This window comes from Grammomys surdaster, unplaced genomic scaffold, assembly GCF_004785775.1.
Source record: "Grammomys surdaster isolate TR1022 unplaced genomic scaffold, NIH_TR_1.0 264, whole genome shotgun sequence".
In the NCBI taxonomy this organism is placed as follows: Eukaryota; Metazoa; Chordata; class Mammalia; order Rodentia; family Muridae; genus Grammomys; species Grammomys surdaster.
The window spans coordinates 4,498,752-4,514,045 of NW_021604705.1; positions in this window are offsets into that span (position 1 = coordinate 4,498,752).

Below are 15,294 nucleotides of genomic sequence, written 5' to 3' on the forward strand. Positions count from 1 at the left end.
TTTCTTTCTTTCTTTCTTTCTTTCTTTCTTTCTTTCTTTCTTTCTTTTGAGACAGGTCTTAACTACACAGACTTGGCTGATCTGGAAACAATTAGATAGAACTGTTCAAGCTGGCCTTGAACTCACAGAGATCTACTTTCCTTTGCCTTCTTTCATTCTGGGATTAAAAGTGCATGCTGTCATACTCAGATAAATTAAAATTTTTATGGCAAAATTGTTGACTTTTAAAGGTCCTTTTAAGTCATGTAAAGATCAAGACTTTTATAGAACTAAATAGACCATTTTAAAACAGAGTTGTTAGTGAATCCTTTTATACTCACATTCTCTGATTTTCTTGTCTACAATATCTTTAAAGATATAAAAGGATTTTTCTACATGTGCTTGTTTTATTGTTTTAAAAAGTCACTTCAGTCAGTGTATTCCCAGTGGACAAAGTAGGAAAGGGGAAGAGATGAAGCATGTCCTGCAGAAAGAAGCTATTATATTTCAGAACCTTTGATCCTAGCAGGAGGAATTAGTTAAACCAAGAAGACATAATAGTTTATAAAATGTTAGTTTTGTGTTAAAAGTTTGGATGCTTAATTTGTGTGTGATCCAAGAAATTTTGAGATAAATGAAGCTCTGTTTACTTGAAATTACCCATATGGGAAAAGTCAAGGGAAATCCTCTCTGCTCTTTCGAATTTGGGGTGCTCTACCCCAGAGGCCTTTGTTCAACCAACACAATGCCACACGAAATCTTTAGAAATGATGGCAGGAAATCCACTAGTGGCTAGTAAACACTAGCTACTGTAATAAGCTCATCTTAAAGCCATAGAATTACAAGTCTTATTGCATTCTTTATTTCTTAATCTCCTCTAGATTTTAAGGAATAATCATGTTTCCTATATGCATATAATCATAGGTAATTATGAGACATAAATGTAATCAAATACAAAATAAAACAATACTTTGATTAAAATGAGAAGTTAATTTCTCAGAAAATCATATCTATTACATTTATATTATACATGAATAGATATCAGTTAGGATTTCTCTTGCTGCAACAGAACACCATGACCAAAAAGAATTTGAGGAGGAAAGGTTTGGGGGAGGATTTTATTTTGTTTTGTTTTGAGCTTACAGTGGTGTTCAATATGGGACTTCAGGACAGGAACTCAAACAGGATAGGATCCTGGAAGCAAAAGCTGAGGCAGAGGCAATTAAGCCTAGTTACTGACTTACTTTGCATGTCTTGCCTAATCTGATTCCTTGTAGAACACAAACTGCCAGACCAGGAATGGCACCACCCACAATGGACTGGGCCTTCCCCTATGGATCACTAATTGAGATGACTTGAAGCTAGATCTCATGGAAATATTTCATCAACTGAAGCACATGTGTGTGTTTGTGTTTGTGTGGGTGGGTGTGTATGTGTGTCTGTGTGTACATATACACATGTATGAGCCTATACATATATATCATTTACATACAGATAGATAGATAGATAGATAGATAGATAGATAGATAGATAGATAGATAGATAGTGGTTAAAGTAGAAATCGTAAATATTTCAAGGGTATTTACTATGTGGATGACAATTGAAGGGACAGTCATGTAGAATATAACAAGACCATACATACCAGTTATGGCAAGAGGATGAAACAAAAACATGAGGCATTTTGTGCTTCTAGTTCCATAATCACCTATTGGGAATGCTTTGCAATCCAGCTGACATTGCCAGAGCTCAGCACTGTGGACAAAAAGAACTGTTAGAGTGTTAGAGCTAATTCTGTTTGTTAGACAAGAACTAAGCCAGAGTTTACCTCTATAGTCTCCTACCTAAAGTGTCTTGCTGTGGCCACAGTAGTAATGTGTGTATTTACATCAGCAGACACAAGGTTGATTGTCAATTCAAACAGAAAATAAAAATGTAAACAAAGAGAACAAAGGAAGAGAAAGAAAGCAAAGTGTCCAAATGAATAGCTGGTGACATCAAAGTGATGCATCACATCTGAAGTTGTTAAAAGTGTAAACGTCACATATTTTAAATAAACTTAACCTGTGAAATTATATATGTCTTCATAAAATGTTTAGTTGTCTTTTTCCTTCTCTGTGTTATATCAAAATGAAAAGAAGGATAGGGTTTTCCAGCAGAGTAACTACTACTAATGCATGATTTGTAGTTCTCATAAACACAGAAATTAAAATCATTTTCTTTTCCCACAATTATTTACACAGAGCTTCCAGGTAGTTTCAGAAAAAACTATGTATATGTGCTGATTTATACTGCTGTCTAAGAGCCATGTACAAATTGAAAAAAATAATGAGGATTTTGAATTTGTGATTATAAAATAAGATAATAGCCTGACAAAATACAAGTCACACAGCTTGGATGAATGAGAGTATGTACTCAAGGCACTACGAGTCCTACAAGGCTAGAACTGCTTAACTATATAGCAAGACAACACTTTATAACTTATGGAAAGGAGAATGGAATTGGATTTCCCCCTGCTACATTTTCAGTATGAATTCCCCGAGGTAGTTTATCCAGTAGACTATCAAAAACAGAAAGCTGAATCTAGAGAATAGAGAAAGTACAAAAATTATACAAAAATTGTTAAGGGTTTAAAATCTTCCGTTTTGTGGTGGGGCCTCCACCTTGAAGCACAAACAGCCTCATGTTTTTGTTTTGTTCATCCTCTTGCCATAACTGGAGTATATGGTCTTTTCATGTTCTACATGACTGTCCATTCAGTCATCATCCATCCACATGGTAATATATGATTATTGGGTACTCAACAATATACTATTGCATTACAACACAAAGATACATGGCGTGCATTTCTTTCTCTCAGAGTGATGGAGATCACAGCTATTTTACCTCTTTCCTTCTTCCATCTGCTATGTCCTTTGATATTCATCATCTCATTTGTCTCTTTGTTAAATGACTTCTTGTAAGGGGAGATTCTAACTAAATCCCCAATTAGTTATTGACTTGTCAGTAAAGTAAGCCATGGGCCAATTGCTGGGTGAAGGTAGAGGTGGGACTTCCAGTCCCAAGAAGAAGGAGAGAGACATGAGGAGGAGAGTTTTTCCACGATGCTTAGAAATGAGAAAAACACAGCAGCCATGTAAGGAGGAGCCAGTGCCTGGGGCCACTCTCACAGGTGGGTAGTCATGAATGTTTGGCAGAGGTCACATGAGATTAGCCAGTAAGTTTAGGACAGGTGGAAGAGACTGAGTTAAGAAATTGATATGGCCATGGTTTTCCAGGTGGGAGATAGTAGGGCCCAGCAACTGTGCCAAAAAGGGCAAATTGGAGAGGAACAAACTGTGTGTATGTCTTTTATCCATGGATTAAAGAGTTTCTGGTGGGAGCAAAGGCAATACCAGCAGAACTGCATGCAATACTTTCTCATATAATTTAATTCTACTCAAGATTTCCAGTTACTCTTTCTGTATAATGATTAAATGTTACTACAATAAAATATTAACAATTGCCAAATTAGAATCAAATTTATCACAATGCCATCCATAATCAAAGATGAGCATTATTTCCTGGAGCTATCCTAGTAGCGTTCTAATTTGGCACAAAGCCATGCAGCTGCACATCCCTCTCCCTGAAACAAATACTGAGTTTTGTTTTTGTTTTTGATTTTTTTCTCCCTATGTCATACTCTTCCAGAATGTTGAAATCCTATGCAGTTAAAATTTATCACCTGTGTTTGGAATAGCACAGGTGTTACTATTTTTTCAATGAGATGGGATTCCTTCTACTAAACCCCACATTACACCTTTAGATTTGGTTAATTATAGTCTGTCTAGAGGCTCATCTATTTCAGGTTTCTTAAACTTGTCTGATACAAGCTACTTCGTTGTGACAACCTTGGTCTGCTTTGCTCTGTATTATTTATAGAGCCATGATTTCCACATGGTGGTCAGAAGAGTCACCAAATAAAACTAAAACATCGGGAAGCTAAATAAAACTTGGCCACCCATATCCATGTCTAGGAACGTTTGGTGTCTATGGAAAGATCAGATACCTATGTAGGGAATCCCTTACCACAGCATGATAACCACCGGCTGACTCAGAGTACACATTTGGATGTCTGATTGGAACCATCTCTGTGGTAGTCTAGTCTTTGAAAGAAAGTAGTTGAAGGACAGTTATCAGTGTGAAGGCATTTTCTTCTCTTTCCATACAGGTCTGACCACAGAGGGGAATCCTGGTGACTAAAGTGGTGGAAACATTTTTTGGTGCCCAGCAATTCTTCATCTGGAAGACTGCTGACCACTCTGTCACCCGTGCTCTCTACTGAATCAAGGAAAGGAAATGATAGGAAGGAACCACAGGATGAGTTGGCAAGTGGCCCAGACACTTGTCCACACTACTGCCCCTCTGAAGGAACAAGGAAAACGAGGAGTGGAGACACTAAAATAGATATTTTTCTGGGAAGAATAAGCTTATAAGTTAGTAAATTACTTATAAAATGTGGCAGAATATGTTAGTACTAAATGGAATATACCTTAAAACCCAGCAGTTTGACATAATTTCTTTTTTTTAAATGTTAAGTAATTTATAGGGGTTCTGCTATGACAGAATTTGACCTCCATTATCAGTATCCATATAAGTCAACTCAATGTGGTTTGAAACTTCAGCCTCAAGAGGTTCCAGTCCCTCTGATGGTCTCTGAAATACCACATATATACTTGGATACATATGTCCATGTAGACACTCACACATACACATAAAAATGATATCTTTAAAATAATATATATTACTTAAATGAGTTAATGTTTCAATATATTTTATGTGGTCATGATCATACAAACATACCCACAGAGAGAGAGAAAAAGAGAGAGAGAGAGACAGAGACAGAGACACAGAGAGAGACAGAGAAAGACAGAGAGACAGAGTGAGACAGAAAGACAAAGAGATAAAGAGAGGTAGAGAACATAAATGAATGACAAGAGGACCACATCATTAACTGGTGATAGTATATATCACGCCATAGATTTAGTCACTTCATCTTCCTGTAAATGACAAGAAAAATTACAAGAAAACTTCGTTGTGTCATAAACAGGGTTGGTCATGTGAAGAAGAATGAATCTGCGTGATGTTCTAACAGTAAATAGAAATATCAACTCAAGTGACCCTAATGGCATATGCCTGTAAGCTAAGTACTAAAGAGACACTCATTCAGTCAGCTGTGATAAGAAGCTGTGTGTTAAAGCCAAGGTCAGGATGTATCCCAATATCTTGGCCCCCAGATAAAACATATCAACTGACAGTTATTTCAAGTACTAAGTAGAAGACTTGAAAATGTAAAAGTGATAAGGTTGGAGAAAGGGCTTAGCAGTTAAGAGCACTTGCTGTTCTTCCAGAGAATGCAAGTTCAGTCTTCTGCACTCATGTCAGGCAGCTCACAACCACCCGTAACTGCAGCTCCTAAAGATTTGTCCCTAGATAAATAGAATATCAATCTGCAAGCTTCTGCCCAGCAGAGGAAACAACTATTGATAGGAAAAGGCAGCTTACAGAACCTAAGACAAGCTAGACAAGCCATACACCTGGTAAACTCTTAAGAACGAAAATACAGAAGAAAAAAATTAAAATTCAAGAGCAGTATCATTTTAAGATGGGAACAGATACCAGATAGAGATTTTTTCTAAATACATATGAAAATGAACAATACATATATGATAAAATGTTCAACATCACTGACCATTAAGAAAATGCAAGTAAAAAATCTTAAAGATATATCTTTCACAGTGATTAAAATAAAATGAAGGTAAAATAAGCCAATAAAATAAAAGATAACAAGTCTTGCAAAAGACCCTGAGGGAAGCCTTTTTGTCTACTTCAGGGAAATTAAATTAGTTACAGACATGGAAAATTTTTGAATTTCTAAAAATTATAAGCACCTTATGATTCAGTTGTATTATTTCTGTAGATACATTTGGCTCATCAAAAATTCACCTACACCCCCTTGTCAATTTCAGAATCATGCACAATAGTCAAGGCAAATAATAAACTTTAGTATTTATTAATTAATTATCAAATAAATTATTGGGATAATAAATAAATTCACACAGTATTAGTATAAAATTCAGTCATGAATTTGACATTGTTGTAAAATAAAACTTCAAAATATATCTTTCACAATTGTAAGACTGAAGTTCTTAGCTAGGAAATATTTTCTAAATAAAATACGTTTATAATTGAGGTTGTTTAAAAAGGGTCAAGGGTGGTATATGGTAATATTTGGGGGACCAGTTTCATAACAGTGATGATGCTTTCACATTTGATAATTCTATTTTTTCTTTTTTGTTTCTATTTATGTGAGTAGAATCAAAGATACAGCTGCTAAATATATACTATGATCCTGACAAAATCACATTATCCAAAGTGAGAGTTTGTGGATGTGACTTAAGCTTTTTTGATTAGTACTAAAGAGTAGCAAAATATTTACATGGAAAAATAAACATTTTAAGGCACAAATTATAATGAAAATAGTTTTCATGTACAATAAATAAATAAATTTATTTTAATGTTTCATGCAAAATCCATCATGTTCGGCTAATATATATCTAAATCATGCATAGGCTGGCTTGTTTTACCAGATGTCAGCTAAGTAATTTCAGTAAAATAGACCTAACATATTCCAGACTATATGTACTTTTCAGTTATCACTTTATTATATTTACATCACTTTATATGTGTCCCTAAAATGAGTTCAAAAATTCATCTTTTCATTTAAATAATGAACTGAATTAAGTATATTAACTAAGACTAATTGACCTGGTGCTATTCAAGTCAAAGAAGCTTTGATGAATTCCTAAGATAAAAATGGCTCTGAAATCCATTCTGTAAGTTTTTATAGATTCAGTAATTAGAAATTCTCTTACATCCTTTTTTACTCTCAAATGCCTACAAATATTATCATAATTTTGTTATTTTTATGTCTTGAAAACAGGTCTTTCTACACAGATTTGGCTTGCCTGGTACTATATTGAAACCTAGGATTGTCTCATAATCACAGAAATTCTCCCATATTAATTTATGAGAGTCAGCATTCCTGACTCACGCAACCGCATCCTTTCTTATTGTAATTTTAAATATAAGAAATTTGTTTTAAGGTTTTCTTTATACTTTTATAAATATTTTATAAATATTTTATACTTATATAAAATGAAACCTATGCAGATACATTATCGTAAGTTAGCTATGGAGGACCACGAGGCTCAAGATGAGGTTGTTACTCTATCCAGGGTGTTCCCAAAACCCGACTCCACCCAACTTAAAAGAGGGGATTCCGCCCCTAGGCCAAGCAGAGAGGGACCACCCAGCACCCGCTCTGGCGATCTGAATTCTTGCTTAGGCTGCGAGGCTAAGCACTGCAAGGGAATATAAATAAAAGTTAAAAATATCTTTCTGAGTTCCCTGAGGGACAAGCCTGACTGCATAGGGGTTGATGTCAAAAGTATCCCCTCTCCAGGAAAAAAGACATCGGGGTGGGTATGGCCCTCATGCCTCACTGGACAACAACAGGGGGACCGGAGCCATTACAAGGTCCCCTTCAATTGCTGGAGATCAGGCCTCTATCCCTGCCTTCGCAAGATCAGAATCGCCACAGCCCTTCTATACTTGGAGAAGAGAGGAGATGTCAGGGGCAGCCCTGCTTATACACTGAAGGCCTAAAATAAGCCATAGGCCTAAAATCAGCAATAGGCCTGATATACATGCATGTGAACACAAAGTCTTGGGTCTCTGTGAAAAAAAAAAACCACTGAAACAGATGGCTATCAGCTATTGTAAACAGGCAGCTTTTGTGGAAATTTACCAACCTGAGTAGTCATAGACTTTGTAAATAGGTAGCCTTGGTGGATAGTACCAACTTAGATAAGGACAAATGAATCATTGGTAGAGTCATAGTGACCTGTTCCCTGAATCTTCATCCATCTGATACCCTGTTCTGAAAGATATCTGTACTCCCCCTGAACACCTGCACTCAGGTGTCATCCTCTTTCCCATATCCTGCTTTTTTGTGTTTATAACCCCTGTGTGAATAAGTAAAAATTAAGATTTGATTTAAAAAAAACTTAAAAAAATTACAATAATACAAATTAAAATATAGAAAAAAGAAAATAGGCCAGAAGAAGGCCCTCCTCCCCAAGGGAAAAATTAGAGAAAATTAGCTGTTCTGAGAATATAGGGACTCCTAATCTGTTTAAATGTACTTTATCTGAAAAAAATATCACTCTAGAAAATTTATTTTAATTATCCAGATGAATAAATGACAAAGTTAATATAAATTATTCAACTCCTAGCCTCCTGAATTTTCTATCAAATCAACAAAATATTCATGGAAATGCAGAAAAATCACTTGTTGCCATTCATGGAAAAAAATTACAATTTCCTAACTAGCTAGATTTCTAATTATTAAGCTGATTTATGTTATTGTACATTGTTCTTTACCATTCCAAATGCGTGTTATTTCTTATCTCGCTTTCATTTTTATGTAATTTTTTAAATTTTGGAGGATTGTGATAAAATTATATCATTTTAAAAAACAAAAAAATAAAAACTAAATAAAAAAATAAAATGAAATGTAAATATATCTATTCCACACTTTAGCTCTCTAATACTTTCATGTTTTCCTAACCCATCTTCTGTGCCAAACTTCAATAACCCACTAAGTCCAGTTATAGTTGACCATGTGTACATGGGTTCAAGGCCATCCACTGGAGCATTTAAATACTACCAGTGACCACATCTTCAGTAATGATGTAATTCTTCTCCTGCACAGCACTAACCACTGTCAATAGATTCTTTCTTTTCCTGGAGGAAAGGTTACTAAGATGACAACCACTAGCCTTCGAAGTCTATGAACCAATACAACATAATGAGGCCCATGAAGTTGACAAGAGGAATCATGATATCAGGTTGTAATTAGACACTCCTAATTTTCTAATTTATTATTACATATTCCTGTTTTGCTTTTTAATATTTGAAATAAATCAAATATTTCCACATAAAGACAGTGGTAGATAATTCATGTTATAGACAGTTTACTTGGATGATTTCAAAGCTTTATGAAAGTATCAATGCAATACAAAGCATTCCTTACCATGAACAATAGTAGTACTTCACACTTCAGCCTGAGTTAGGCTAGCACTCTGTCTGGCATTGCTCTATTGGGCAATTACTAGTTCTTAGTTACTGCTTAACAGATGTCTAATGTAAGCAATAAAACTATGGTTCCCCAAAGCAAACATTAAAATTTTTGCATTTCAAAAGAGACTCATTAAAACCAGATGATTAGCTTGGCTCATAGAATGAGTTGGCTAAAATTTACCCACTTTAAGTCTATATAGTCTTATTTTCTAATATCACAGCATCATAGAGTCTACACATAAAGTTCTTACAAAGTTTACTTAACATCTTTCAGGGCAGAATTTAATTGAAAATATGTCAGAGAGACTATGGAAAATTACAGCTTCTTCCCATGCAAGAATTTCCAAAGTACTCTATATCCTTAAAATGAGAAAATTCAGTAGGAATAAAAGAAATTATCTTCATAAGTTTATGCCTTTATTTTCTTTGCCCAGTTCCTCTCAATATATGCATAGCCCATTTATTTTCTTCCTATCCTAAAAAAGAAAAGTACTAACAAGACTTGTACCATGGTTTATGATCACAGGACAAACCAAGTATTCATGATGATAAGCTACAATAGACTGAAATTGCTTGTGAGAGTATTTGATACAAAAAATAATGAAAGAAGGAAGGTAGAAAGGAAAGTAGACAGAAAGAAAGAAAGAGAGAGAGGGAGGGAGGGAGGGAGGGAGGGAAGAAGGAAAGAAGGAAAGAAGGAAGGAAAGAAGGAAAGAAGGAGGGAGGGAAGGAGGAAGACAGAAAGATCAATGCTATATTTAGTTAGCATTTATTTTACTATACCCAAGCAATTTATAAAGTCAATTATTTATGGAATAATTAGAAAAGCAAAATGAAAGGAAAATTTCAGATTCCTTAAGGAAGATATGATGTCTAAAAGGTCACATCCTTCATTATATAGAATTCAGTGAGGTGATGGGTAAATAACCTCAATCAATGTAGGAATAGGGTATCAGAAACATATCTACCGTATTAAAATAATTGTGTCACATTAAGTCCGTTTATATGTATACTAGTTTTGAAGCCTATGGGGTTTATTATTTAGAAAAGAATCTTAATCTATAAAGTATGCCGTTTAAAAAAATCCCTTTCCCCATTAGCAATGTACTGAGGCATATTTGGTGTCCATTTTTAACTTTCTTCTCCTGTACTAAAAGCGAATATAATTATGCAACTTAAAACACTTTTTAGTCAGAAGATTTACTTTCAAAGCACAAAACTGATGGCCTTTGAGGGAGAAGACATGTCTTTTGAAGCCAGGTAAACAGTGAATCATGTACTCTTTCCACCCACACCTATTTACTCTAATACAGGCTCTCCAACAAAGTCAAAACCTCGGAAACACCCAGTGTTTTGCCCCAGCTAAAAACCACAAAAAAAGCATCATGGTTTGTAGTCCACAGTACTATGAAAGCATGTGATGTTTACCTCCTTGATACATCATTTCCAAACAGTGATGAGCTTAATGTACTAAATTTTGTTACTCTTCTAATTGGCTTAGTAAAGTAAAATTTCAGTTTACATATTTTCCTCTGAGTTAACTGTACTTTTGTTTGTAATTTTATGTGTATGGGTGTTTTGCCTGCATGCATGTATATATTCCACGTGGGTGCCTCGTTCCTATGGAGGCAAAAAGAGGAGATGGATACTCAGGAGCTAGAAGTGTAGGTGGTTGTGAGCCTCATTGTGAGATCTATGAACTTAGCCTGGGTCTTTAGCAAGAGCAGCATGCACTATTAACTGTTGAGCCATCTCTCCAGTCCCTTAAGTACAGTTTTTTATATCAATGGGGATTAATAGAAATAACAAAATTCATCCTTTAATAATTTCAAAGCACATTTTTTCCTTCTTGACATGATTTTCTACATCCCCGGGACAAATTGTAAATGAAAGCAATTCAAGTGACATGTAGTTTTCTCCCACTTCTCTGCCGGTCCTCTGTGATCTCTACATCTGATCAGTTTCTCCTTGCTGCGACAGTGGAGATGTAGAACCATCCCAAGGCTCTAGGAGCTTTATTGACATTGAGGTATACACTAGCTCATCAGCTATCTTTGTCAGTTCCAATTTCTTTCTCAGGACAGTTAACTGGATTTGTTGCAGGTAAGATGACCCCATTTAGGAGGGGGGGTAATATGTCACTCAAGGCTCTAGACTACAAGAGTAAACATAAAGGAGTTTCAATGATGAGTCGTTCTTCAATTCAGCATGTCCAGGTTACATCTCAGGAAAGCATGTGTGTTAACATGATTGGGACAATGACACTCACTAAAGCAATAGACAGTGTGATAAGGCTGACCTAGAACGTATACTGTGACATCTGTTGCAGGAATGCAGGTATGCTTTTGGTCCTACCATAACCCTGTGCAACAAAAGAGACACAATTTACTCCAAAGGCTACAAGTGGCTGTTAATATATTCAATGTGGTGTAGTAATAAAAATATAGTCTTCCTTTCCCCATGGGCATAACCCTAAGACATACTGTTAAGCTGTCCTGTTCTAGGTCCAGTGTCTCCAGCTAAAACACATGTGTCTTAATTAAGTTCAGATGTGTCTCCTTACAACACTAAGACAAAATTCTAATTATAAATCTAACAATTCCCATCTTACACCATGTTAAAAAGTACATAAAGGGAAAAATAAACATTCCTATTTTAAAGACATGAAGAATAATTAATGAACTCCCTTCTCTGCTAATGCTATATATTTTTATATTTATATTTATATTTATATTTATATTAATTTATTTTTTCTTCATTACTTTCTGTCATCTTCCCAAAAAAGACACAAGGGAAGATAATGTTCCTCTGAACAAAAGTTTGCAACCTAAGCATCAGCAGTAGCTCATTGTGGACTGAAATTTAGTTTTAAAGGCCTTGAGAGAATAACAGACAGATTATTTCCACACATGGAATTCACTAACAATGTGACTCTCTTGAAGCCTCAATGATCTTTGAATTAAGTAATTCATTACAATTATAATTGAAGCAAAATATAGGCATATGGTAATTCTTAAATCCAGACCTTGCCGATGCAATCTCTCTTTCTCTCAGAAAACTGTAGAATCATGATATTTCCCTTTATACTAACTAATAGCTATTACTAAACGTTCAGGAGTCAAAGGACACGACAGTTATTAAAAGATTCTAGTGCTACAATTGATCTCATATTCTTATATATGTGTCAATTTAGTTTGCAAAGACATGTTAACAACATGTGTATTTTTCTTAATATGTAATTAACATGCCCCAAATAGTTAAATATCAGACATAAATGTTAGTAAGCTAAATAATACTGAATGATCATGTCATATAGGAAATGCTTAAGGGAAGGAAATAAGGTTTTATTCAATGACACAAAAATAAATCCAGCAGAATTTTATGTTGGAAAGATAATAATAAGTAAATTTTTGTAATTCATGTAAATATAATTTGATATATGAGTTTAAAAGTTTATTTAAGATATTATTCAGATATACTGAACCATTGCCAGAAGCCAGGACCCTCGCCCTTACCCTCACCCCCTACCTTTCCCCACCTGCACAATGTCCCCTGCAGCTTGGCAACCGCAAGATCCTGCCTGGCAGCTGCAGATAGACTCAAAGCAGTGTACCATATCTGCTGAAGAATAGCAGGGAGACCATAACTGAAACCAGTGTACCATATCTTCTGAAGAATACAGGTAGATCATAATTCAAGGCAGTGTACCGTATAGACCATGACATGTTTCAAGGCATAGGCCAAGAAGATTCTGTACTTTTCCACCACCTGGCCCTTCTTACCCCCTTCCCTTGTAAAGCATACTATAAAAAAGCATTTTATGTTCAAATACATGACTCTTGACAAGCAAATGTTTGCTTGAGTCCTTTCCCTCTCTCGCCCGTTCTTCTTTCAGGTTGTGGTCCTCCTCGCCCCCATGTATAACTAGGACCCACCGGTCGGGTCAGAACCATAAGAATGATTATATCTTATGAGGAGTAATATAAATTATATATCATAAATATCCAACTATATTATATAATAACCATATTGTGTACACATTTTGCATATCACATATAGTCCCAACTAAAACAAACTAGTTAAAATAGGGATCAAACAACATGTCTACCAACAGATACATGAAAGACTAAAACCTGGTATTTATATAGATGGAATAATTTATACTATACACAGCTTTAAGAAGGAATAGGGGTTACTCTGATATGGGAAATGTTTCAATTAATGTTTGAGGACCTGAATTCAATTCCCTAGAACCTATGTAAATGGCAGGATGGAATGGAACCCATATTTAACCCCATCACTGAAAAGGCCTGTCTTAGGGTTTGTATTCCTGCACAAAACATCATGACGAAGAAGCAAGTTGGGGAGGAAAGGGTTTGTTCTGCTTACACCTCCACATTGCTGTTCATCACCAAAGGAAGTCAGGACAGGAACTCACACAGGGCAGGAACCTGGAGGTAGGAGCTGATGCAGAAGCCATGAAAGGGTGCTGTTTACTGGCTTGCTTCCCCTGGCCTACACAGCCTGCTTTCTTTTTTTTTTTTTCTTTTTTTTTTTTTTATTGGATGATTTATTTACATTTCCTATGTTGTCCCCTTACCCCATCCCCCACCACCCCCTCGGAACCCCCAATCCCCTCGCCCCTCCTCCTTCTTCTCTGTGGATGTAACCTCTATCTACACCCCCCCCACTCCCACCTCCCCACCCTCAAAATTCCCACCCCCTGGGGCATCCAGCCTTCATGAGGTCAAGGTTCTCTTCTTCCACCTATGCCCAGCAGGGCCCTCCACTTTTACATATTCAGCTGAAGCCCTGGATCCCCCCCTAAGTGCTCCCAGGCTGGTGGTTTAGACCCTGGGAGCTGTGGTTGGTTGGTATTGTTGCTCTCCTCATGGTGCCACAAACCCTTTCAGCTCCTTCAGTCTTCACTCTAACTCCTCTATTGAGAACCCCATGATCAGTTCAATGGCTAGTTGTGAGCATCTGCCTCTGAATATGTCTGACTCTTGAAGGCCTCTGAGGAGATATCCATATCAGGCTCTTATCAGCATGCACTTCCTGTCTTCCACATCAGCATCTACCTTTGGTGATTGCACATGGGATAGATACTCAGGTGGAGTGGTCTTGAGACGGCCCCTCCTTCAGTTTCTGTCCCTCACTTTGTCTCCATATTTGCTCCCTTGAGTATTTTGTTGCTCCTTCTAAGAAGGACCGAATCACCCTCACTTGGTCTTCCTTCTTTATGGGCTTCATGTGGCCTGTGAGTTGCATCTTGGGCATTTCAAGGTTCTAGGCTAATATCCAATAATCAGTGAGTGAATACCATGTGTGTTCTTTTGTGATTGGCTTACCTCACTCAGGATGATAATTTCTAGTTCCAACCATTTACCTAGGAACCTCTCGAATTCATTGTTTTTAATAGCTGAGTAATACTCCATTGTGTAAATATACCACATTTTTTGAATCCATTCCTCAGTTGAAGGACATCTGGGTTCTTTCCAGCTCCTGGCTATTATAAATAAGGCTGCTATGAACATAGTTGAGCATATGTCCTTGTTATATGTTCGAGCATCTTCTGGGTATATGCCTAGGAGTGGTATAGCTGGATCCTCGGGTAATGCTATGTCCAATTTTCTGAGGAACCGCCAGACTGATTTCCAAAGTGGTTGCACCATCTTGCAGTCCCACCAACAATGGAGGAGTGTTCCTCTTTCTCCACACCCTCGCCAGCATCTACTATCACCTGAGTTTTTAATCTTAGCCATTCTGACTGGTGTGAGATCACAGCCTGCTTTCTTATAGAACCTAGGACTTCCTGCCTGAGGATGGCACCATCCACAATGGGTCCTCCCACCCTTGATCACTAATTGGGAAAATTCCTTACATGGGGAAATCATGGAAGCATTTCCTCAAGGAAGGTTCCTTTCTCTGTGATAACTCCAGCTTATGTCTAGTTGACACACAAAATCAGCCAGTACACAGCCTAAATAAATCTGTGAGAATTGCTGGTCACCCAGTATAGCCAAAACTTTGAGCTCAAAGTTCAATGCAAGACCTGTTTCAAAAAAATTAATGCAGAGAACATATGAAAAGACACCTGATCTCAACTTTGGACCTTGAAACACCATGCACATA